At 43.6% G+C, this 24885-nt stretch overlaps 1 protein-coding gene across 18 annotated transcripts in view; it reads left to right on the forward strand.

The window, feature by feature from the left end:
• TIAM1 (TIAM Rac1 associated GEF 1) overlaps nucleotides 1–24885 on the forward strand; it is a 528333-nt gene that overhangs the window by 260089 nt on the left and 243359 nt on the right. For all 18 annotated transcript variants that reach the window (XR_012514869.1, XR_012514870.1, XR_012514872.1 and 15 more), the window contains one exon: nucleotides 15366–15542. The gene's annotated coding sequence lies outside the window, so the exon portion shown is untranslated. The remainder of the gene's footprint in view (nucleotides 1–15365; nucleotides 15543–24885) is intronic.

The following is a 24885-nucleotide window of genomic DNA, read 5'->3' on the forward strand; positions in this document are numbered from 1 at the left end:
GTCCCAGCTACTCGGGAGGCTGATACAGGAGAACCTCTTGAACCTGGGAAGCAGAGGTTGCAGTGAGTCGAGATCTCGCCATTGCATTGTTTCATGGGCAACAGAGCAAGACTCTGTCCCAATCAGTCAGTCAATCAGTCAATGAAGGCATAGAATTCAAGGGAAGGGTGTGTACTTGGGGAGGGGTGCGGATCAGCAAGATCAGGTGCAGATGGGAGGCCACAGCCATATGCGCTCCTAAGGAGAGCTCCTTCTATCATCAGCAGTGACTTTCTGGATTGGAAGCTGGCCAGAGAGAGGTTTCCGGAAAATGAAGCTTTTTTTCTTTTTTGTTTTGTTTTGTTTTTCTATCTATGAGGAGGACAAAAGTTTTGTATATAAAATTTTTAAAAATAATTTTTCATGCTCGTTATTCTTAACCTTTATTCTTCCAGACTATACAACTGAAATTTCTTGGCTACTTACCCGGGCTGTGTCTGAACTCCCCTATACTGAGCTATGCAGTCATGGTCAGAAAGGTGTTTTTTATTTACTGCATCTTGGTGAATCACAATATGCTGTATTGTCTTGTGGTGAGTGGGGATGAGTCCTTCTGTCCTATAATTTCTTTTTCTACATACGGTGCATTTTTATTAACAACTGGTGAAGGGATAATTTGTTGTTATCATTGTTGCAAAAGCACAACTGGATTTAATGGTCCCTAGTGAGCTCTAGTGCTATCAGCAGATGATTTCAGAGCAGCCAGAGAATTTCAGTACATGTCTCCTGAATGGTGATGTGCTATCTTCCTGAATAATCTGGGAGATTTTGGCCCTCATACATGACGTGGCTTCGTAATGAGGCTAAAATATAGATAAAATTTTGAATGTACAGATGGGGAAACTGAGGAAACTCAAGTGGGGTTTGCAGGTTACAGAAGCACTCTCCAGCAGCAGAAAACAGATCCTCTTTGGAGAAAAGCTATTCCACTATCTGGCTTTTTTTTTTTTTGAGACTGAGTCTTGCTTTGTTGCCCAGGCTGGTGTGCAGTGGCATGATCTCAGCTCACTGCAACATCTGCCTCCCGGGTTCAAGTGATTCTCCTGCCTCAGCCTCCAAAGTAGCTGGGATTACAGGCATGTGCCACCATGCCTGGCTAATTTTTGTATGAGATGAGGTTTCACCATGTTGGCCAGGCTGGTCTTGAACTTCTGACCTCAGGTGATCTGCCTGCCTTGGCTTCCCAAAGTGCTGGGATTACATAGGTGTGAGCCACCGTGCCCGGCTGATGTTTTGTTTTTTTGAGCCTGAGTTCTCCACATGTTGACTTTCCCGATTTTTTTTGGTAGGTTTCAGATTGGCCTTGTATCTCCTTGAGCAGTGGCCTTCAATATCCAATGAATATGTAGGTGAATTCATCAGGCCATGGAAGGAGATTTCAAAACTTATATTTCTTTTTTTTGTTTGCCTTTAGATTTTTGTGTATTTCTGTTGGTTCAAATACATTATGTGCTTTATAAATATATACAGAAAATTGAAATGTGCACAATGTATTTGAACAGTACTTCATGTATATAATCTATACATTAAATAAACAGTGGTAGGCATAGTCTTTTGGGTGGGCATGGATGCCAGTAGAACCATTTGCATCGTAATGCCCTGGACAGGAGTATACTCATTGATTCTTCGAAGGCAAGCCTAGTGTCTGTTTCCCGGCATTGTGTGTGTTCCCATAGATATTTCTTGGCAGTGAATGTCAAGCTTTTAAAGCCAGTTGTCATATAAGAAACAGATTTGCTTTGTGATTTTATGTATTGGTTTCTGCATGGGGACTTTGATGTATCAGTGTTTGAGAAACGTTCCCATGACTCCCCAGGAACAGCCTTTATGTTAAAAAAGGCTGATTACCCTCTTATGATTTTGGGGAGGAGGATATGGACTCTTTGATTTTTTTTTTCTTCTACTTTAACAAATCTGGTTTGCAATGACTTCATATGCTTTTTATTCTCTCCCAATTTGTCATTTGGCTAGGATGAACATGAATTGTTGTACAGCCAAAAACTCTTGCACCAGCTTTACAGTGAGGTTAGATTACTTTTCTGGGGTGGTACTTTTGCCTTAATTGAATCACCTATATACTGAAAAAAGAATACCCAGTAGAGAAAAATCTCATGGTGGTTACCATTGTGATGCTCGTGGGTTTTGACTTGAGCAAGTTAAAGAAACACGGACTTCTTTCTGGGAGTGGGGAGCACAAAAACTTCCAGACCGTCCTCCTAACTTCAAAACGAATGGGTGCTCAGGCGAGTTGGGCTGAGTCACTTGCGACCTATAGTTAACTCATATCTTTCTAGCCAACCCTCTGCTCATTGCCGCGTGCTCCACTCTCATTCTTTGCTGTCCTGGTCACTCACGTAAACCAGGGCATTGCCTGAGATCTGCTTGGTATTGCGAAGCTATTGATTTCTTATTTTATGCACTCACAGAAAAGTTAAGTGATTGTCCTTAAATGCTACATGTGTTTAAGTGGCACTCGGGCACGCTTATTTATGCATTGCAGATATATCGTACTGTGATTTGTATAGCTTTGATCACGGCTTGCATTTGATGATCTTATTTAAATAATAAGAGTGAAGAACATGGTGGGTTTCCTGCAGCTCGAGAGTATTTTGAGGCTGAACTCAAATCTGATTCACTTTGTAACTTTACGACACCAAGGCTGAGGCATCCTGTTTTTATTTTTGCATCAAGTTATTGATGCTGTTAAATCCATTTATTATTACAGATATTGATTTACTCCATAGAAAGTATGGTTGAGATAATGTTTGAAACTTCTGGCCTCTCATGGATTAGTAGAGGGTTTTGTTTTTGTTTTTGTGTGTGTTTTAAGTTCTATAATTATATGTTGGAATTGTCCATTATTTGTGTCTACATTCCAATGTCCTTCTTGATCCAAGCTTTTTGGGAGGCTTACTGAAACAATTTGTGTTGCTCCGGATGTTGGTGTAAATTCCTATGTTGGAACCTAATATCTGAATGTGATAGTATTATGAGGTGGCATCTTTAGGACCTGATTAGGTCATGAGAGCTCTGCCCTTACAAATAGGATTTGTGCCCTTATAAAAGAGGCTTCAGGGAGCCTGTGTGCCCCTTCCACCAGGAGAGGATGTAGCAGGAAGGTGCAACATACTCTGTGAGGAACGGGCCCTCATCAGATGCTGAATCTGCTGGCAACTTGAACTTGGACCTCCCAGCCCCTAGAACTGTGAGCTACATTTTTGTTGTTTATAAATTACTCAATCTAAGGTATTGTGTTACAGCAGCCCAAACACACTAAGGCAGGAGGGTTTTTTGTTTTGTTTTTTTTTTTTTTAATTGTGTTGCTGTTCTAGTGGGTTTCATTCCTTTGTTTTTGAGGACCTCTGTGGAATGGCCACTGAATTTCCAGTAAGATCACTGTCAGTGAATTGTGGCCTCTCAGGGATAACATTTGAACCAATCGGGTGCTTGATTATACCTCCGAGTGGAAGGTGTTATTGTTCCCTTCCGTGTTTTCAGTTACCAAACCAGGAACTTCAGAGAAGTCTATGCCTCCTCATTCTCCCTTCTGCCTTCCGCAAAGGATGTATGTGGCCACGGAGTCCTGGTGCTCCTACGTGTCATTCTCACTATGACAGGGCACTCATGTCCCAGTTGGGCCATCCCATGTGATGGCTTGCTTGCTAAGTCTTCCCCTTCTCTTGCAAGCTACCAGGAGGGAAAATTATGTTTGATCATGTAACTCCTGTAATAAAATTCTATCACGGTGGAGGTTGCAGTGAGCTGAGATGGCGCCACTGCACTCCAGCCTGGGTGACTGAGCAAGACTCCATCTCAAAAAAAAAAATAAAATAAAATAAAAAAATCTCATCACGTAATCCCATCAAACATACGTTCAGTTTCTTTCTGTAACATCCATATCCCCAGCCCATTGTTTTAGCTTCATCCAGCTTTTTCCCATGCCCTCGCCTCCCTACAACATTGGGCTAATGATACTTTCATTCGTCAGAGTCTTTGCTTATACCCTTCTCTTTTACTGGAATTTTCTGTCCTTCTCTTCCGTAAACTCTCTCCTATCCCTGTTCATTTCCTCCCATCCTCCTAAGCGAAGCCAAATCCTATTAACCTTTCAGGACCAGATTCAACTGATAGCCTCTCCTTGCAGAATTAGTCTTATTTCTTCACATCCTTCACTTTTTTTTTCTTTTTTTTTTTTTTTTTTTGAGATGGAGTCTTGCTCTTGTTGCCCAGGCTGGAGTGCAATGGCTCAATCTGGGCTCACCGCAGCCTCTGCCTCCCTGGTTCAAGTGATTGTTCTTCCTCAGCCTCCCGAGTAGCTGGGATTCAGGCGTGCACCACCACGCCTGGCTAATATTGTATTTTTAGTAAAGATGGGGTTTCTCCCTGTTGGTCAGGCTGGTCTCAAACTCCCGACCTCAGGTGATCCACCCGCCTTGGCCTCCCAAAGTGCTAGTATTACAGGCGTGAGCCACCATACCTGGCCACATTCTTCACTATTACTAATGCCAGGCTAGCGGTTACAGCCCTGTCTGAGTGGGTGATTGCCCACTGTCTCCCCAGATTGTAGACCTCATAAATGGTCTGTTTCCTCATTCCAAACATATAGCAGGCGCCCAGGAAAATGTTGGTTGAGTTGAACTGAATATGTGATACTCAGTAAAATTCTACATAGACACTCTGTCTTACCCAAACAATTTGTAAGCAGTTTTTAGATAGTCGTAAGCGTAGCTATTTAGAAGTCTATTTTTATATACTCTATTTCATAAAATGCTGTCATTTGTAAAATGCACCACTGTTTTACATACCACTAAGCAGAGAAAATGGCAGCGACTAAATCCCAGTACACTATTGTGATTGTAAGATTTGTTTAATTTCAGAGATATTAAAAGTGAAAAACGGTGTTTCTTAAAATCAGTGAAATAAAGAATTATGTTTTTTACCTGTTAGTGCTTGTAGTGTTAATTCCGTAACTGTGAAACAACTTGAAATGATTTGCAAATAAAAACTTGATCATTTTGAAAGTGGTTTTTTTTCTTTTCTTTTTCATTTTAAAATGAGAAGTGAGTAAAGGAGAATTTGGGACGAAGCACCAAGGGATAGACTTGAGACTCAAGGTGCTTTGACCATGGTTACGTCACTCTGTCTTGTGGTACCTCTGACAAAGTCCTCAAATTTCAACCTCGGTTCTTCTCTTTTTTTTTTTTTTTTTTTTTTTATACGGAGTTTCACTCTTGTTACCCAGGCTGGAGTGCAGTGGCACGATCTCGGCTCACCGCAACCTCCGCCTCCCAGGTTCAGGCAATTCTCCTGCCTCAGCCTCCTGAGTAGCTGGGATTACAGGCACGTGCCACCATGCCCAGCTAATTTTTTTTGTATCTTTAGTAGAGACGGGGTTTCACCATGTTGACCAGGATGGTCTCAATCTCTTGACCTTGTGATCCACCCGCCTTGGCCTCCGAAAGTGCTGGGATTATAGGCGTGAGCCACCGCGCCCAGCTGGTTCTTCTCTTTTAAAAGATGAGGATTTATGGGTAAAGAATCACCTCTATTTTGAAAATCTGTGGGAAGAATTCCTGTACATACATACATACATACACACACAGACACACACAGACACACACACACACACACACACACACACACACACAGACACTTTTTGAGACAGGGTGTCTTTGTTGCTTGGAGTGGAGTAGCATGGCACAGCCGAAACTCCCTGCAGCCTTGATCTCCTGGGCTTAAGTGATCCTCCCGGCTCAGCCACCCCAGTACCTGGGACTACAGGTACATGCCACCACACCCAGCTAATTTTTTTTACTTTTTAAAAAATTTCTTGTAGAGATGATGTTTTATTGTGCTGCCCAGGCTGATCTCGAACTTCTGAGCTCAAGTGATCTTCCTGTTTCGGCTTCCCAAAGTGCTAGGATTACAGGCGTGAGCCACCAAGCCTGGTCCTTTAAATATTATTATTATTATTATTATTATTATTTTAAAGAAATAGAGATACGGTCTCATCATGTTGCCCAGACTGGTCTCAAACTCCTGGGGTCAAGTTGTTCTCCCACCTCAGCCTCCCAGCGTGCTAGGATTACAGGCATGAGCCACTATGCCTGGATCCTTTAAATAGTTTTTAAAAATCATTAACTTTAAAGCACAGTATTCTTTGCTGCACTGTGATGTTCTACTTAGTCTTTGATTAAAATCCTTCTGTTAGGTTATGCCACCTAAACACATATCAAGGTTGAAGCTCATAATATCCCCCAGCAACAGCGCAACATACGATCCTATTCCAATTTCACTTTTTACATATGGCAGCTCTCATTTCCCAACTATCATATCAATGCCTTTTAGTTATTAATTTAAATTGCTAATCAAATACATACACACACTTACATACTTTATAGATTCTCTTCCTTCCTCTCCACTTACAATGTCATAGCCTTAAAAGCGTTCACATTATCTAGAAGATTGAAATCTCTATTTATTTTATTTTATTTTATTTATTGAGACGGAGTCTTGCTCTGTGCCTGGCTGGAGTGCAGTGGCGCAATTTTGGCTCACTGCAGCCTCCACCTCCTGGGTTCAAGCGATTCTCCTGCCTCAGCCTCCTGAGTAGCTGGGATTACAGTTACCTGCCATAGTGCCCGGCTAATTTTTTTGTATTTCTAGTAGAGACGGGGTTTTACCATGTTGGACAGACTGGACTCTAACTCCCGACCTCAAGTTATCCACCCATTTTGGCCTCCCAAAATGCTCGGATTACAGACATGAGCCACTGTGCCTGGCCTGACATCTCTCTTTAACCATGTTCTGTTAAAAAAATTTTATGACATCAACAGAAGTGCAGCAGCAGCAGAGACAGACCCAAGGCAGAAATGGCAATTCCATGCCGGGGAGGAATTCTTTTTGGATGGACCCTTTAGGCTGAAAGCATCCAGGGACAACAAGGCAGATTTTCACACCCTGTCCCTGTGACATCTCCAGTGGGACCTGGGATATCTTCTCTGTTGTTGGATGCAGGCAGTCCCAGACCTTGTTGCCAACAGGCTTAGTTGCCACACTGCCCTCTGGAGTGCATGGCCTCACACCCCCACCCCCAACTCTTCCCTGATTCCAGAGTGGCCACACCCCCCTGTGTGGGAAGGCAGCTCTGGGTCAGGGAATTGGCTTGGGGAATGAAATCATGGTTGATGACTCCATCTTGGTCTGCTTCCTGATGGAGGAAGGGGAACCCTTGATATCCTGACTCGATTTTTGGCTGAAGACTTTCCTCTTGGCAGCATGGTAAGAGAACAGATTAGGGGAAGCCAGGCTGTAGAGGTCAGAGGTCATGAGGGAAATTGCAGGTTGCACTTTCCCGTTTTGGGTCACTGGGGCAGGTCTGGAGAGTGTCTTGGAGGTAGATAGAAGCTGCTGAGTCTGAGAGTCCCTTGCAGTGCCTTTTACCCTGACTTCCCATGTAGGGCCATGTCCCTTAGAATAGAGACTCCCTTGTCTTCAGGCTGGCTCCAGGCTGAACCTCATGTGTGGAAAACAGAGAATTAGAACCAGATTCCTCACTTTGGGAGGCCAAGGTAGGCAGATCACTTGAGGTCAGGCATTCAAGACCAGCCTGGCTATCATGGCGAAACTCCATCAGAACTAAAAAAATAAAAAAAAAAAAAAATTAGCCAAGCGTGGTAGTACCTGCCTGTAGTCCCAGGTACTCAGGAGGTTGAGGCAAGAGAATCGCTCGAACCCGAGATCTGGAGGTTGCAGTGAGCCAAGATCGACCGCACCACTGTACTCCAGCCTGGGTGACAGAGCGAGACTCCATTCCCCCTTCCGCCAAAAAAAAATTTCCTGGAGCTTGAGTCTTTGATAGTGAAAGAGAAGCTCTCTTTACCCTCCACCCACCCTGCCATGTGTCCCAGGAAGCGTGGCTTCCTCCTGTGCCTGGTGTGGCTTCTACAACTTACGTGGGAGTAGGAGGGAGCTCTGTTTAAGGGAAGATACCTAAGGGTGGCCCAATTTTGGAAAATGAGTTGTTGGGTAAAGTGATTTGGTTTTGACATCTCTTCTAAACTAAGGCGTTGTTATGTTCTTGAGATGAGTATTTTGGTGTGCGGTTTAAGGATTATTACTTTCCTGTGTTTCATAGGAGGTATGAAAACACGGAGGATGAACACATCCTCTCCCACTGTCTTCTTGTACGAGCTTCGATAACCTAGTTCTCTCACAGGAAACACCCTGTCAGTTAAGCCGTAATGTGGTGAAATAGCAAAGGACAGGTCTAAGCATTAGAAGTTAATTACATTCAGCTCCATTTCTATTTTCTTGGGGATCAGATGTTCTACCCTGCCTTACAGTGACGTGGGTGTGCTTTTTTGATGTGACTGAAACTTGGAATTTAGGAGCCAAGAGCGAGCCCAGAGCTGGGTTCCAGCATTCCATGGTCACTACTCTTGGAATGGGTGGAATTCCCAAGTGCTGAGTAGCTTTGAGGCTTTAAGAAATGGGAAAAGGATGCTGCTTGGATTTTGCAGAAAGCACGTGATTCTCGTGGTGTGTCCTGAAAAAGTTATTACATCCATTTTAGCGAGCTGGGGCCTCATTTGAACCATTCCTAGGGTCAGGCTGTATGGATATTTGGGAGATTTGGATACCGGCTGTGTGACATGGCCCTGGGGGTCTGGTGACTTCCAAACCCTGTTGGGAGCGAGCTTTGCAGGAAATGACGTGGTGTCAGAGTTGCAGTGTGTTGGCAGCTGTCAGTCGAGAGGTATAGTTGCAAGGTGATAAACCCCAAGAGCTTAGGGGAAGTCTAAAGCGTATTTTGGCCTGAAGCCATGAACACAGTGCCAGCCAGATAGTAAGCTTTCCATAAATGGTAGCTTGCCGTAAGTTCAGGTGGGACATATTAACTTCACTTTGCAATGTACCGACTTACTCCTAAGAAATATGGCAATGTCTGTCCTGGCTGATCCTGTTGGTTAAGTACTGCCAAAGATTCACTACTTTAAGATTAAAGCTATGAGTTTAGATAGTTCCCGACTTAAACATATTGATTCTATGAATATGCTTTCTTGCTTAGTTTATTTAGGATATATTTAGATACATTAGGAAGTAACATCGATCAAAACTAGGGCAGTCTGTGGATGTGGAAACTTCTGGAAACTTTTAAATTTTTTCTTATTTGGGTGTCTTTTTATACCTGCCATAAAAAAAATGGCTGGGCTAAAACTATTTCATTCATACTTTATGGAATGGGAACTTGGGCCCCCTTATCATGGCTCATTCATCTGTTCGGAGGGACTTTTTTTTTTTGGTGGGGGGGTAGTCTCTGTCACCAGGCTTGGAGTGCAGTGGCACAATCTCGGCTCATTGCAACTTCCGCCTCCCAGGTTCAAGCGATTCCCCTGCCTCAGACTCCTGAATAGCTGGGACTACTGGCGTACACCACCATGCCTAGCTAATTTTTGTAGTTTTAGTAGAGATGGGATTTCACCTTGTTGGCCTGGATGGTCTCGATCTCTTGACCTTGTGATCCACCCGCCTCCCAACATGCTGATATTACAGCCGTGACTCACTGCACCTGGCTGGCATTGGTTTTTCACTGGGAGTCCTGGCCCTGCCCTAGGGCCGTCAGCGGGAAGCAGGGGCAGCTCTGCTTTGTGGTGAATCCTTGTTGCCATCTCAGCTTTCACAGAAGCCAGACAAACACACCCTTGGTAGAACAGTGGCTTTACACCAGATGGGGTGTGGTCATCTGTCAGCATGTCCTAGCTGCAATCGGCTGTGAGCCATTGAGCCCGTCTCAAGGTCACTCCCCCTCACTCATGCTTATGTACTCTGTGGAGGGCAGACAGTGCTCAAGAGGAATTTCCTGGAAGGAACACCGTGTGTCCACTCTGCAGCAGTATCCTGCGTCTTCAGGACGGCTGCTTGCTGCTGAATTGTGACTTTTTAAAAAAATAATTGTCAAGACAAGAAACATTCCTGTGAAATTTGTCACTGAGCTTTGGCGGAAGGATGAGGTCCAGGGCGTTGCTCATCACATCACAGCGACCTCAGAGGACCACCAGTGCAGACTCCCGTCTCATCCAAGCCCCAGAAACTTCTGTGCTTCTTTTGAGCTGTCAGTTTAGACATTGTGAATTTTACAACTGCCGTGCTTTTTCTATTTGACTTGGCTGTTATAAAGCTTACTGTTAAATGGAGCTAGGTGTGTGGCTCGATAGGATATGCATGGTTACCCTTCCTCCTCTTACTACTTTTTAAATTGTGCATCCTTGGAAGCCATTCCCAAGTTTTTTCTTAAGTAACAGTTTAAAAAGTGACTGATGAAATTTCTTTAATTTCTGAACCATTTAAAATTTTCCAATGCACTAGATCCATCCACCTACATCCATCCACCTGCCCATCTACCATCCATCTATCCCTCTATCCGTCCATCTGCTCATCTACCATTCATCCATATCTCTATCTCCATCCACCAGCCATCCATCCAATATTCATCTGTATATCTATTATCCATCCATCCATCCGTACGTCCAGTTATCCATCTACGCATCTACCATCCATCTATTCATCTGTCAATACTGATTTGGGGTCTAAGTATGACTATTAAAAGCTAAAGGCTGTTGGTGCTTATTGCACATGAAATAAATGTTTAGGATTTTGATCCAAGACCTCTGCCCCCTTCGTTTAAGCTCAATGTAAAGGAAAACTTCCTGATTGTCATTAACCTACTAGTTATGGAAAACTTGGGGGCACTAAATCATAGTAAACACAGTAAGAATTAACATACTTATATAAATTTTACAGTTTATAGTGTTACGTGTTGATTATCTACTTGTTTCCTATAAGAAAAGATATTAGACGTAAGTATTGGTAAGGCAGATAATATCACGTCCTCATTTTTTCTGATGGTTTTCAGAACGGGTAATTTACTATCAAAAAATCACATAATTTATGAAGTAATAGCACCTGGTAATTGAACTTGGGTCTTTCAAGGGCAAGTACAATATAGTATCCTTTTGTCTATACCCTGATCCCTGGAACTTGAAAGGACTTGAAAATGGTAGAATGTCCCTTACGAGTGTGTTTTTGTGGTTGTTGTTTGTTTTTTGACTTAGGGTCTCACTCTGTTGCCCAGGCTATGACCTCAAACTCCTGGGCTCAAGATGTCCTTTGATGCAGCCTCCCCAAGCATCTGGGAATACACATACACCACCATGCCCAGCTAATCATTTTAATTTTTTGTAGAGGTGGGGGGTCTCACTGTTTTGCCCAGGCTGGTCTTGAATGCCTGTCCTCAAGCGTCCTCCCACCTTCAACCTCCCAAACCTCAGGGATGAGCTACTGTATCTGTCCTCCACCCCCCCACCCCCAAGTGTCTTTGACACTTTGAAGGTGAAAAAGAAAGTTCCGGTCTAGCAGACATTTTCTGAAAAGCCAAGGATTAAATGCCGTGGCCACACTATTTCTGACACCGTATTTTCGTCTTAAATCATATTACAGGGTGGAGCAGTGGGACTTCTCAGCCCTATCCATTTTTTGTGGGTATTTGAAACCTGAGATTAGTTTTGGTAATACTTTCCTCACTTCCAGTATACACATTTTCCTGTGAAAACTGGTTATTTAACACGTGACTCAGAAATTGGCCAGATGAATTGAGGATTGTGTTAGTCCGCTTTCACTCTGCTGATAAAGACATACCCGAGACTGGGCAATTTACAAAAAAGAAAGAGGTTTAATTGGACTCACAGTTCCACGTGGCTGGGGAGGCCTCACGACCCTAGTGGAAACCAAGGAGGAGAAAGTTCCGTCTTACCTGGATGGCCGCAGGCAAAGAGATAGCTTCTACAAGCAACTCCTCTTTCTAAAACCGTCAGCTCTCGTGAGACCCACTCACCAATTGGGAGAACAGCATGAGAAACACCCACCCCATGATTCAACTACTTTTCACTGGGTCCCTCCCATGACATGTGGGAATTGTGGGAGCTACAATTCAAGATGAGATTTGGGTGAGGACACAGCCAAACCATATCAAGGATGCCTCAGAGTGAGACTGAAAAGCTCGGTAATTTCAACATTTACTTCCCTAGGCTCATGTTAATGCAATGTAAGCGGGCATACTGGTACTGCTGGATTTCATCAGTATGGTTGTGTGTGTGAGCTGTAGCCAAGTGACCAGTAGACCGCATGCATCTTCTAGCTGGATTAGTTAATTCTCCCTCTTGTTCCACCACAAATTTGAGGTGACTGATTTCATCCAATTTATAACATATGATTCAGTTTCAACGAATTAGGTATCATTTTACTAAGGAAGCCTGCATAATAGTGGCCCATTCTGTAGCATATTCCTTATGGTTTAAACATTTTAAATAGTAGTGGAAATAATAGCTAATGTTTATTGAGAACCGATCGTGGGCTATAGTAATGTTTATTGAGAACTGATTATGGGATAGGCACGAGGCAAATTGTGTAACATAGATAATCTCATTTAATGCTCATGACAACCCAGTGATTTAGGAATCTTATCAGCCCCTCTTGTTAGAGGGATAGGACATTTAGAGTTTGCCCCAAGTAATGCGGAAAGTAAAGATTTGACCTGTAAAGCCATGATGTGACCGGATGCATGCAGCACGACTCCTCGCTTGGACTCCCAACACTGAGCTAGGTACGTAGCTGTCTCCAAGCGAAACTGAGTTCTTTGTAGCTCTTGGAGAAAATCCATAGTACTGGTACTTCCCAGATTGCCATGGGGGCATCCATTTCCAAGGCCATGATGCCATTAACTTGCCGTAGGGGAAATGGATACGTACTTGTCGGCACATTGTGACCTTAGCGTGTCTGCTGATTGTGGAGCTTTTGTTAGTCCACATCGTGGATCCGTTTCATAATCAGGGTCAGAGGCAAATCTTTTCCCCACCAGATCAGAAAGAAGTCACACCAACTCGACTCCCTTTGTTTTCCTTCATGTTTTTAAAATAATGCCCTTTCTCCCTATAAAGTTGTTTCCCCCCACACCCAGGGACTAGAAGAATATAGATAGAGGAAAAAAATTCTTCTATCTGAATACATAATTTTGTTAAAGTATAGAAAATGCATTATCAGCCTCTGCTGTGCAGGTGGAAGGACAGCCGCCTGCAGGCCTCCTTTGCCAGCAAGAATCCAGCCTTGCAAATTATTGACAGCTGGCACGGTAATGAGTCCATTTCAGAATAAATGGGCTATTGCTTATTAATTTCTGCCAGTTCCTAAGCAATTCAGGAACTGCTTTAGAAATTTGGAAATTTTGCAGAGAGCCATTTAAGGAGGATGCCCAGGGGAAGGGAGCGAACCGGGAAGCCTTGGGGGAACTGTGGAAAGGGCACCCATCGTGGGGTAATAATGGGGTATTGCTGAGAACTTGTGCTCCTGTCCTTGTGAGCATGAGTCACTAACTTCATGGTTAAATCGACTATTTTCCAAGATAGGGAAGAACGGTCTTTGCTTATTGTTCCGTTCTGGTTAGACATAAATATTTATTTACTTACTGCCTGTATGTGGCTCCTTTCTACAAAATAGGCAGTTTTCTTCATGTTCCTGCTCAAAGTGGTTTTCATCTTGGGTTCTCACCTGCTGAAATTACCAGCAGTGGGCAGCCCCAGGGGAGTATCTGGGAAGAAAGTACCAAGATGAAACCACCCAAAGAGGCCCTTCAGGCCTTTCTTTTGCATGCTGTAGTATTTGTGATTTCACCTCTACTGGCAGACTTTTAAAAGAAAAAGGAAATAAAACAACTACATGTTCCTGGACCTCTTGTCCATTGATTTTCCATGTTAAATTACAGTTGGATCTTTTACCTAAATTCTTTCCTGTGCATATTCTTCATGCATTTTCTCTGAATTTGATGTTTGCCATCCTAGGAAAACTTGTATACAATGGCAAGTTCTGTGTACTTGACTTGGGCTTCTGTTTTACTCTCTTGCAGCATTTTCTTCCGTGTCTGTTATGAATAGAGCACTACCTTGAGAATAACTGCGGGTTGCCTGTTTCCTTGCATTTCTGTTTGTTGAGACTGAAGATTGAGTGGGAAATGGGAATCATTTCATAGTAACCTGTTTCTGTTCTCTAATACCTTAATATACACAGATAAAGTAAAATAATAAGATAACTTAGCCTGTAGGGCTATGTTTTGTAGCTGGTATTTATTTATCTGCTTAAGCCTGTCATTTTATGCCTGTATCCTAATGTTACATCATTTGATTTGGCATGTCATATTGTTACTGGAAAGGGGTCCCGATCCAGACCCCAAGAGAGGGTTCTTGGATCTCACACAAGTAAGAATTCTCACACAGGGAGAGTCTATAAAGTGAAAGCAAGTTTATTAAGAAAGTGAAGTAATAAAAGCATAGGCAGAGCAGTCCCGAGGACTGCCGGTTACCCATTTTTGTAGTTATTTCTTGATTATATGCTAAACGCGGGGTAGATCATTCATGCCACTCCTTCCTTCCTTCCTTCCTTCCCTCCCTCCCTCCTTCCTTCCTTCCTTCCTCCTTTCCACTTCCCCTTCCCCTTCCTTGTCCCGTTTCCCTTTTCCTTCCTTACTTTTCTTGCCTTTTCTTTCTTTTGAGTTTTGCTCTTGTCACCCAGGCTGGAATGCAATGGTGTGATCTTGGCTCACTGCAACCTCCACCTCCCGGGTTCCAGCGATTCTCCCACCACAGCCTTCTCAGTGGCTGGGATTATAGGCACCCACCATCGTGTCCACTTAATTTTTGTGTTTTAGTAGAGATGGGGTTTCACCATGTTGGCAGGCTGGTCTTGAACTCCTGACCTCAGATGATCTTCCTGCCTTGGCCTGTCAAAGTGCTGGGATTACAGGTTTGAGCCACCACGCCTGGCTCATGCCTCCCTTTTCTAGACTGTATAGGGTAATTTCCTGACATTGCCATGGCATTGTAAACTATCATGGTGCTGGTGGGAGTGTAGCACTGAGGATGACCAGAGGTCACTCTCATCACCATCTTGGTTTTGGTGGGTTTTAGCCGGCTTCTTCACTGCAACCTATGTTATCAGTGAAGGTCACTTTTTGACCTGTATCTTGGTGCTGACCTCCTATCTCATCCCATAACTTAGAATGCCTTAACCATCTGGGAATGCAGACCAGTAGGTTTCAGCCTCATTTAACCCAGCTCAAGATGGAGTTGCTGTGGTTCAAACGCCTCTGACAATATTTCACAAAAAGTTGATGTCATGGAATTGATGAAATGGGTTTTGACAGAAAATGCCTATTTGCTTCCTGCTGCCTCATCATTTCCTTTCTGGTTTTCTCTCCCCTCTGACCCGCTCCTCTCCAGGTTTGTGATGCATTCTCACAGACTTAGATGAAACTGCCATGGCCACCCCAGGGGGCAGGTGCTGACACCATCCTCAGCCCAGTGGCTGCTCATCGGGACATCATTTCCATCCTCAATATCTAAATGCCACAGTGCTCTTGGAGCAAGTTGGGCTGGGGACCACTGTTGCCTTTTAAGGTAGGTTTGCATATGTATATTTGAGCCTGTATGTCTGTATGAATTAATGGAAATGCTTCAAAGGTGGTGGGACAGATACATTTTACCACCATTGTTGGGTGTAGCTCCTGGGAAAAAGAATTTGGAATCACCTCCTTGGATTAGGGTCACACCCATCTGACAATTCAAAAGTATTAGCGTTAAAACAAAACAGACAAGAAAAAGTTAGGTGCCTAGGAAATCCTTTCCTCCCTGTGACTTGCCCTCAGGATCTCTTAAATTTATCCCTGGATTTCACCATCTTTATATTGGATTACGTTTGAAAAAGGCCAACCCAGGCTTCAAAATCTGACTTGAAAACAATGATATGTTTTGTTTCTGCTTTGGATAATCTTTAAAAAGTAAAAATAAACACAGTCAAAATAATAATCTTTTCAAAATCAAAGATCATCTTGTATTTGTTGCAAAACTTTCCTGCTCAGTCTCTGGTGTTCGGGGTATTTGTGTGTGACTTGGCAAAACTCTTTTCATGGGTTGTAACAATTTAGTGAAAACTTTCAGAACTTTGTCTCAGTTTAATCTTAGCTCTCCCTCACCCCCACCCCCCAACACCGTCTTCAAGCTCAGCCTCCAGTAGGGAAAAAACAGGCTTGAAACCAAGACCTCCCACTAGAATCTAATTTTAAATTTGCAATCTGTTGTCTTGTGATTTCGCTTCAAATTTAACTTAGAAATAAATACATTTCATCCCTTCTCCTGCAGTTTCGGAGGCCAGTTTTCAAGTCATAGAAGGGTAATGATTACGTTTATTTTAATAAGTTTTAAAATATCTCAGGGGAGTGAAAATTTGTCTTATTAATCATTATAACTTACATCATTAAATGCCTTCTGGTCGGTTTCATAATGTCCTTACCAAAGACAGAGAAACCTGGCTTTCATAGCTAACTTTTGACTTGACTATGATATGAACTGGATTATCTTGGGTCCACCTGTGAGAACGAAGATTTGATGTATTTGAAGTGCCCTTTTTATAATCATAAGGCAGGGTCAGTGATGAAGATTCCCACTCAGAAGAGCTAGGCTAAAACTTCTGTGTATTTAGGTTACAATCACAAGTAAGGTATGGTTTCTGCCACTGAGATTTTATAATAAAGTGAGAAGAGGGTACTTAAAAAAAAGACGAATGTGTCAGTGTACAAATAACCCTGCCATAGATAACATGAGTGGAGGTCGGTGTGCCATTGAAACGTAGCGAACAAGTGGAGTAAATCCAAGCTAGGTAGTATTTTCTTCATCCTAGGTAATTTTCCCAGGCCATCTGTTGTAGAGTTTGGGTTTGATGTGGTTTTGTTGTAGCTGTCAGCATAGTGCCCACATCCTCACTCCCTTCAGCTGTAAAAGAAATTCAGTGACTTAAAAACCTGTTGGCATGTTCTATTTATTTTTCTTTCCTTAAAATGAATTACGTGTTTAGTATAAAAACATTAGAAAATACCAAAGAAAGTATAATTGTGAAAATTAAAATGCCCAATAAGTGCAGGGAGTGGTGGCTCACGCCTGTAATCCCAGCACTTGGGAGGCTAAGGCTGATGGATCACGAGGTCAGGAGTTCGAGACCAGCCTGGCCAGCATGGCAAAACCCCTTCTCTACTAAAAATACAAAAAATTAGCTGGGCATGGTGGTGCACACCTGTAATCCCAGCTGCTTAGGAGGCTGAGTCAGGAGAATCACTTGAACCCAGGAGGCAGAAGTTGCAGTGAGCTGAGATTGTACCACTGCACTCCAACCTGGGCAATAGAGTGAGACTCTATCTCAAAGTGGGGGAAAAAAAAAAGCCCTACAAGCAATCCATCCAGAATAATTGCTTATTAAAATTTTTATACAGATTTATCATCTGTATATGCGTGTGACATATTTACATATTAAGTTTTTTTTTTTTTTTTTGAGATGGAGTTTCACTCTATCACCCAGGCTGGAGTGCAATGGCATGATCTTGGCTCACTGCAACTTCTGCTTCCCTCGTTCAAGAGATTCTTGTGCCTCAGCCCCCTGAGTAGCTGGGATCACAGGTGCCACCCCCTCACCATGCCCAGCTAATTTTTGTAGTTTTTAATAGAAACAGCGTTCTACCATGTTGGCCAGACTAGTCTCAAACTCCTGACCTCAGGTGATCACCTGCCTCAGCCTCCCAAAGTGCTGGGATTACAGGTGTGAGCCACCATGCCGGGCCTCATATTAATATTCTTGGAGAGAAAAGTTTTAGCTGTCTCAAGGTCTGTATTTTGAATGTGCATCTCAAATCTAAGACTTTACTTCCGGAGGATGAGAAGAATTTTGCACTGGAGATGTTTGACCCCTGTGGTAGAATCAGCTTTTGGATTATTTACTCCCACACTGGGCAGGCCCTGGCCAGCGGACCTGCAGGGCTGGGCATTGTTCATGTGAAACTTTCCTGTTCTTCAGCTGGGGGTGGGGCAGCCTGCTGTCTGCTAGGAGCGCCACTGGAACCGCTGGTTTCATTGAGGGCATGAGCCATCCAGACCATAAAAATATTATTATAACCTCCTTAGTCCTCAAGGTGATGAAGTTGTTTCCAGATTCCCTTGTGTCTTTTTCTTTCCTTCCCTCTTCTCCCTCTCAACAATCAGTGGTTGCAGAAGCATTTTTCTATGTTCTTTATGTCCAGGACTTTGACCACAGGGGCCATCCTTTCTATTAACTGGAATATTTTCTTATGCAGGACAGGTGGTTTAATGATGCAACGTATGTGCTGTATCTTGGGTCATATAGGGTTGACCTTTCTTTTTTATTTATGTTCTGTTTGTTTACTTGTGTGTTTTTTTTTTTTTTTTTTGAGGAGTCTTGCTCTGTTGCCCAGGCTGGAGTGCAGTAGCATGGTCTTTGCTCACTGCAGCCTCTGCCTTCTGGGTTCAAGTGATTCTTCTGCCTCAGCCTCCCAAGTAGCTGGGATTACAGGCATGTACCATGCCTGGCTAATTTTTGTATTTTTGTATTGACAGGGTTTTGCCATGTTGGCCAGGCTGGTCTGGAACACCTGACCTCAGGTGATCTACCCGCCTCGGCCTCCCAGAGTGCTGGGATCAGGCATGAGCCACTACGCCTGGCCTTTACTCATGTATTAATTTCATCATTGATGTTCATAATGATCTTGAACAGGCATTGCAAGCAGTTAAGTTTCTCATTAATTTTAAGGGTGTTTACCTTTACTCAGGAAACATATTTATAATAGCTGCTTTAAAAGTCTTTGCATGGTAATTCCAACACCTGGGCCACCTTGGGATTGGTATCTATTGATTGTCCTTACCCCTGAGAGCTAATTAAATTTTCCTGGTTCTTTGGAATGCACTATGGGCATTTTGAATATTACGTTGTGATGCTGGTCTTGTTACATCATCTCAAGAATGTTGGTTTTTCCTTGTTGTTATTTTGCAGTTAATGAACCTGACTGGGTTCAGATTGTAAGGGCTGTCTCCCCTCTGTGGGTGGAGGCTCTAATGTCAGCTTGGTTTTCATAATGCTTTGAGTTTGTCCCATTCCTGTGTCACTCAGGGCTTAGTCTGAGGGTTGGGCTGTGGTTTATGTCATGATTCAGTTCTCAAAGCTTTTGCAACCTCCGTCTTGCTTTGGGTCAGTCCTAGGCATGTGCATCTGAGGAGTGAGCCTGGAACTTGTGCAGATTTATACACACCATCATGGGATGTTCTTTTCCAGTTCTCTTTTCTCTGAGATCCCCACACTCTCTCTGGTTTACGGGGACCATTGTTGGTTCCTCTGGGCAGAACAACAAGGTCTGGGCCAGAGTTTTTTGTTACCTGTGTCACAGCTTCATTGGAGCTATACTCACCCTTGGTACAAGGACAATAAAAACAAAATAGCAAACTCATCCTTAAGTGGGTGGCATCCTCAGGTTTTGATCCTTTTTTTTTTTTGAGACAGAGTCTCACTCTGTTGCCCAGGCCGGAGTGCAATGGCGTGTTCTTGGCTTACTGCAACCTCCACTTCCTGGGTTCAAGCGATTCTCCTGCCTCGGCTTTCTGAGTAGCTGGGATTATAGGCACATGCCACCATGCCCAGCCAATTTTTGTATTTTTAGTAGAGATGGGGTTTCACCATGTTAGTCAGGCTGGTCTCGAACTCCTGACCCCATGATCTGCTGGCCTTGGCCTCCCAAAGTGCTGGGATTACAGGTGTGAGCCACCACACCTCGCCTCATCACCTAGTTTTTTTCTAGTGGTTGCATCTTACATAATCATAGTAAAATACCAAAGCCAGGAATTTGACGCTGTTTCAATGTATGTGTATAGTTCTATATCTTTTTTTTTTTTTTACAAAACTTTGTAAAAAGTCTATAAAAGCAGTCTGTGAGAAATGACCACCTACCATGAACCACCCTAACTAAAAAGTATTTGTGCATATTGACAAAGTTTCTTAAAATACCTTTTAATTCTTTTACTATGAATAGACAGTCCCCAACTTAGGATGATGTAACTTGTGTTTTTTTTAACTTCACAATGGTATATATACAGCCATTCTGATTTTCACTTTCAACACAGTATTTAGTAAGTTACATGAAATATTCAACATTTATTATATTTATATTTATATTTATTATAAATATCAACAGATATTTAATACTTATAAAATAGGCTTTGTGTTAGACAATTTTGCTCAACTGTAGGCTACTGTAAGTGTTTTGAGCACATTTAGGGTAAGCTAGGCTAAGCTATCTTGTTTGGTAAGTTAGGTGTATTAAATGAATTTTTGACTTAGGATATTTTCACCTTATAATAGGTTTATGAGGACATGACCCCATCATAAATGGAGGAGCATCTATATTTAATTTGATGGGATTTAAAGGCCTTAAAGATGATTACTTATTGAAAAGTTTAACTCATCACTTTAAGAGAGGGGCCGTGGTGTTGGTGAGAATAGAAAATTCAGACTCTTCCTGTTGTCTTTGATCCCTGGCCCTAAGCCCTCCTCTGGGAACTCCTGATGCTTTGACCCCATCCCACTTTCTGACGACAGTCTCGCCCATCATGCCACGAAGTCTCCTTTGCCCCCACTTTGTCTGGATCGTCCTAGGCCTGAGCAGTTTTGCACTCGTGACTCTGACTGTGTGGAGAGGTGCCCTCTCAGCTCTCAACCTCATTCCTGAACCTCTGCACTGCAGCTCCAAAACGAAGAGGAAGATAAGAACCTGAGGCGAGAATTAAGTGCAGCGAGACAGGTGTAAGCCCGTAATTCTTTCCCCGAGAAGAATTGGGGGTGGGGAAGGAACACACTGGAGTACAAGCTGAACACCCTCACTCCTGAGTTCATGGATCAGGGTGACCTTAACCCAGAGTGAGAGACTGACACAGACCTGCAGGTCGAAGGGACCCAGAGAGCAGCGAGCTGATTGGGCAGCTGCTTCTCCTTCAGGCACGCTGAGAGGAGAGGCTGGCGTATTGAAGATGGATGTGTGCTGTGTCTCATTCGCATCGTGGTCATGCTCTCACCTATGCTACATTGTAGTTGTATGAGTTTTCACATCTTAGATTAAAGTGTCTTTGTCATCCGGAATTTTTTTGTTTTGTTTTGAGGCGGAGTCTTGCTCTTTCACCCATGCTGGAGTGCAATGGCGTGATCTCGGCTCACTGCTACCGCTGCTTCCAGGTTCAAGCAATTCTTCTACTTCAGCCTCCCGAGTAGCTGGGACTACAGGCATGTGCCACCAACACCCAGCTCATTTTTGTATTTTCAGTAGAGGTGGGGTTTCACCATATTGGCCAGCCTGTTCTCAAACTTCTGACCTTGTGATCCACCCACCTCGGCCTCCCAAAGTGCTGGGATTACAGGTGTGAGCCACCATAACTGGCCTCTCCTTTTCTTTTTCTTTTTCTTTCTACCCCCCCCCCCCCCCCCAAGAAGTTCAAGGCTTATAGTAGAGACGGGGAGGAAGGAAGGGAAGGAAACGGTAGAAAATGGTTCTAGTTCCCACTTGAATTCCTGGGGAACTCCTGGTTTTGCCCTAGGGCGGCACGTAGTGGCGAATGTAAGGAGGAGGGACGGGGGATGGGAGACAAGGGCGTCCTTGGACCCACACGTCCCCAGACCTCAAAGAAAGGTCACTGCATAATGGAAGTGTCGTTGTTGTTTTTTAATGGAGTCATGCTCTGCTGCCCAGGCCAGAGTGCCGGGGCTGGGATTACAGGCGTGAGCCACCGCGCCTGGCCTCTGGTGTTTTTTTAATGGACCACCTACAACCTTTCAGGCTGGGTTCTAGGCACTGAGGATACAGCGGGAAACAAGAGAAGTAAAACTTCCACCCCCCTGAAGCTTAGGCTCTCGTGGGAAAGGACAGAGAATAAGAAAGACCAGTCAGTGAAATACATGGTTGGTTACAATGATGATCAATGTGAAGGTGGAAGACAAGAAGAGCGGTAAGGACTGCTGAGTTCTCCGCGCTGGTTGGCTTTTAGATGGAGGGGCCAGGAAAGGCCTCCCTGACCAGGGGACATGTGATTGAAGATCTGAAGGAACTTGGTGGAATAGGTGGAAAGGCGGAGCATTCTAGGCAGAGGGACAGGCACAGGCCCCAAGGCCAGCCAAGGAAGCCAGAACTTAGAACAGGGGCGTCCAGTCTTTTGGCTTTCCTGGGCCACACTGGAAGAAGAAGAATTGTCTTGGGCCACACATAAGATACACGAACACGAAAGATAATGGATGAGCCAGGAAAACCAAAATTGCAAAAAAGTCTCATAGTGTTTTAAGAAAGTGTACACATTTGTATTGAGCTGCATTCAAAGCCGTCCGTGTGGCCTGTGGGCTGTGAGTTGGACAAGCTTGACTTAGAACATTGGTAAAAAAGAAAAGTGTGAGAAGCCATACTTGAGGTTTGAATACTAAGAGCTGTACTTAGGCTAAAAGCTTGTCTTATGGCTGGATGCAGTGGTTCACACTTGTAATCCCAGCACTTTGAGAGGCCTAGGCGGGCGGATCACAAGGTCAGGAGTTCGAGATCATCCTGGCCACCGAAACCCTGTCTCTCCTAAAAATGCAAAAAATGAGCTGTGTGTGGTGGCACCCGCCTGTAATCCCACTACTTGAGAGGCTGAGGCAGGAGAATCAGTTGAACCCAGGAGTTGGAGGTTGCAGTGAGCTGAGATTGTGCCACTGCACTCCAGCCTGGTGACGGAGCGAGACTCTGTCTTTAAAAAAAAATAAATAAATAACTTGTCCTACCTCCCTCCTACTTAGCCACCAAACATGAGCGCTGTCTGGGACCAGTAACACTCTATGTAAGTAAGTTGTAGTCTGTAATTAAGAGCTTAATGAATTTGGCCGAGCTTGGTGGCTCATGCCTGTAATCCCAGCACTTTGGGAGGCCGGGGTGCGCGGATCACAAGGTCAGGAGTTTGAGACCGGTCTGACCAACATGGTGAAACCCTGTCTCTATTAAAAATACAAAAAGCAGCCAGGCATGGTTGTAGGTTCCTGTAATCCCAGCTATTCAGGAGGCTGAGGCAAGAATCACTTGAACCCAGGAGGCCAAGTTTGCAGTGAGCCGAGATTGTGCCACTGCACTCCAGCCTGGGTGACACAGTGAGACTCCATCACAAAAGAAAAAATGTTTAATGAATTTAAAACTGGTGACGTTTCCCAGCTTGAGATCTAGTATCGGTTTTCTGGCATCTTCCTTTTCGATGTCAATCCCAATCTTTTTATTTCAGCCTGCCTTTCTTGTCCCAAATATTCTCTCTCCTACCTAGTGACTATGTGATGATGTTGGTGAGGTGCTGCTCCTTCGCTTTTTTGCTTTTGTTACTAAAATGCACCATTATTTATTGATTCTTTTTTTTTTTTTTTTTTTTTTTTTTTTTTTTTTCTGAGACGGAGTCTTGCTCTGTCACCCAGGCTGGAGTCCAATGGTGAGCTCTCGGCTCACCGCAACCTCCGCCTCCTTGGTTCAAGCGATTCTCCTGCCTCAGCCTCCTGAGTAGCTGGGATGACAGGTGCATGCCACCACGCCCAGCTAATTTTTGCATTTTTAGTAGAGACAGGATTTCACCATGTTGGTCAGGTTGATCTCCAACTCCTGACCTCATGATCCGCCTCCCTCGGCCTCCCAAAGTGCTGGATTTACAGGCCTGAGCCACTACACCTAGCTTATTTATTGTTTCTTTATCATTCGTGGAATATTTCTAGTCTTGTGAAAGCCGTGAAAAAATAAAAGTTATTTTCTGCCCTGAATTTGCTTCTTTTACGCTGCAGGAACAACAAAGCCCACTCAAATACAAAATGCAAATCAGATTTTGTTTGTTTAAGACAAAAATAAAAAGGGTTAAGATAGGATAGGAAGAAATTAAGATGATGGAAGTAGCTGGCATTTTACATTGTACATGGAAAGGTTAAAACTTGGAATTCACCAACTTTCTGGGGGTGGCCGGTAGGGCACGGGTTGTCCCTGAAGCAGGAAATTGTGCCTTCTGTATGCAATGAGCAATTTTTTTTTTTTTTTTTTGAGACGGAGTCTCCCTCTATCACTGGGGCTGGAGTGCAATGGCACGATCTCAGCTCACTGCAACCTCTGCCTCCCAGGGTCACGTGATTCTCCTGTCTCAGCCTCCCAAGTAGCTGGGATTACAGACGCAGCTAATTTTTATTTTGTACTTTTAGTAGAGATGGGGTTTCACTATGTTGGCCAGACTGGTCTTGATCTCTTGACCTCATGATCCGCCCACCTCAGCCTCCCAAAGTGCTGGGATTACAGGTATGAGCCACCATGCCCGGACACAATGAGCAATTTTAACTTTTTGCGCTGATGTTATTTCAGAGTCTCCCCCACTGATCCCACATGGGCTTTCATCATTCTTACTAACCTTTCAGGAATAGCTTTCAAACTGAAGGGTGTTTCAGCAGTCCCTAGAAACTTATTTTTCTTAACTTCAGTTGCTCCAAGCTTCCTGCTCACTCTCCTTGGGCCATTCCCTGAGAATTTCTCTTAGTAGGATTTAGGAGATTTGGCATTCGTCTCTACATTCTAGTTCTGAAGATAAAAGTGGCTTCTTTCCTACCTTGGCCAGCTGAAAAGAATCTTGCTACTAAGAATGCTATTAATATAAGAGACCCGTCAGCGTGATGCATGAAGGTTGGGGCCATTTCCTTCAGGAAACCTCTCCTGAGGCTTTTAACTTGATGAGTTTTCTGTTGGCAGAAACAAGCCTTACCAGAAAGCTGTTGTTGAAAATATATCTGTCAATTTATATTTGCAAACTTTGGATATGTGTGCTCGAGGAGGGTAGATCCTAGCATATTTGAGGCGGCAGTTTTTTCTTTTCTTTTACTCAATTTATTTCA

The sequence above is a fragment of the Saimiri boliviensis genome, chromosome 18, assembly GCF_048565385.1.
Source record: "Saimiri boliviensis isolate mSaiBol1 chromosome 18, mSaiBol1.pri, whole genome shotgun sequence".
Classification (NCBI taxonomy): Eukaryota; Metazoa; Chordata; class Mammalia; order Primates; family Cebidae; genus Saimiri; species Saimiri boliviensis.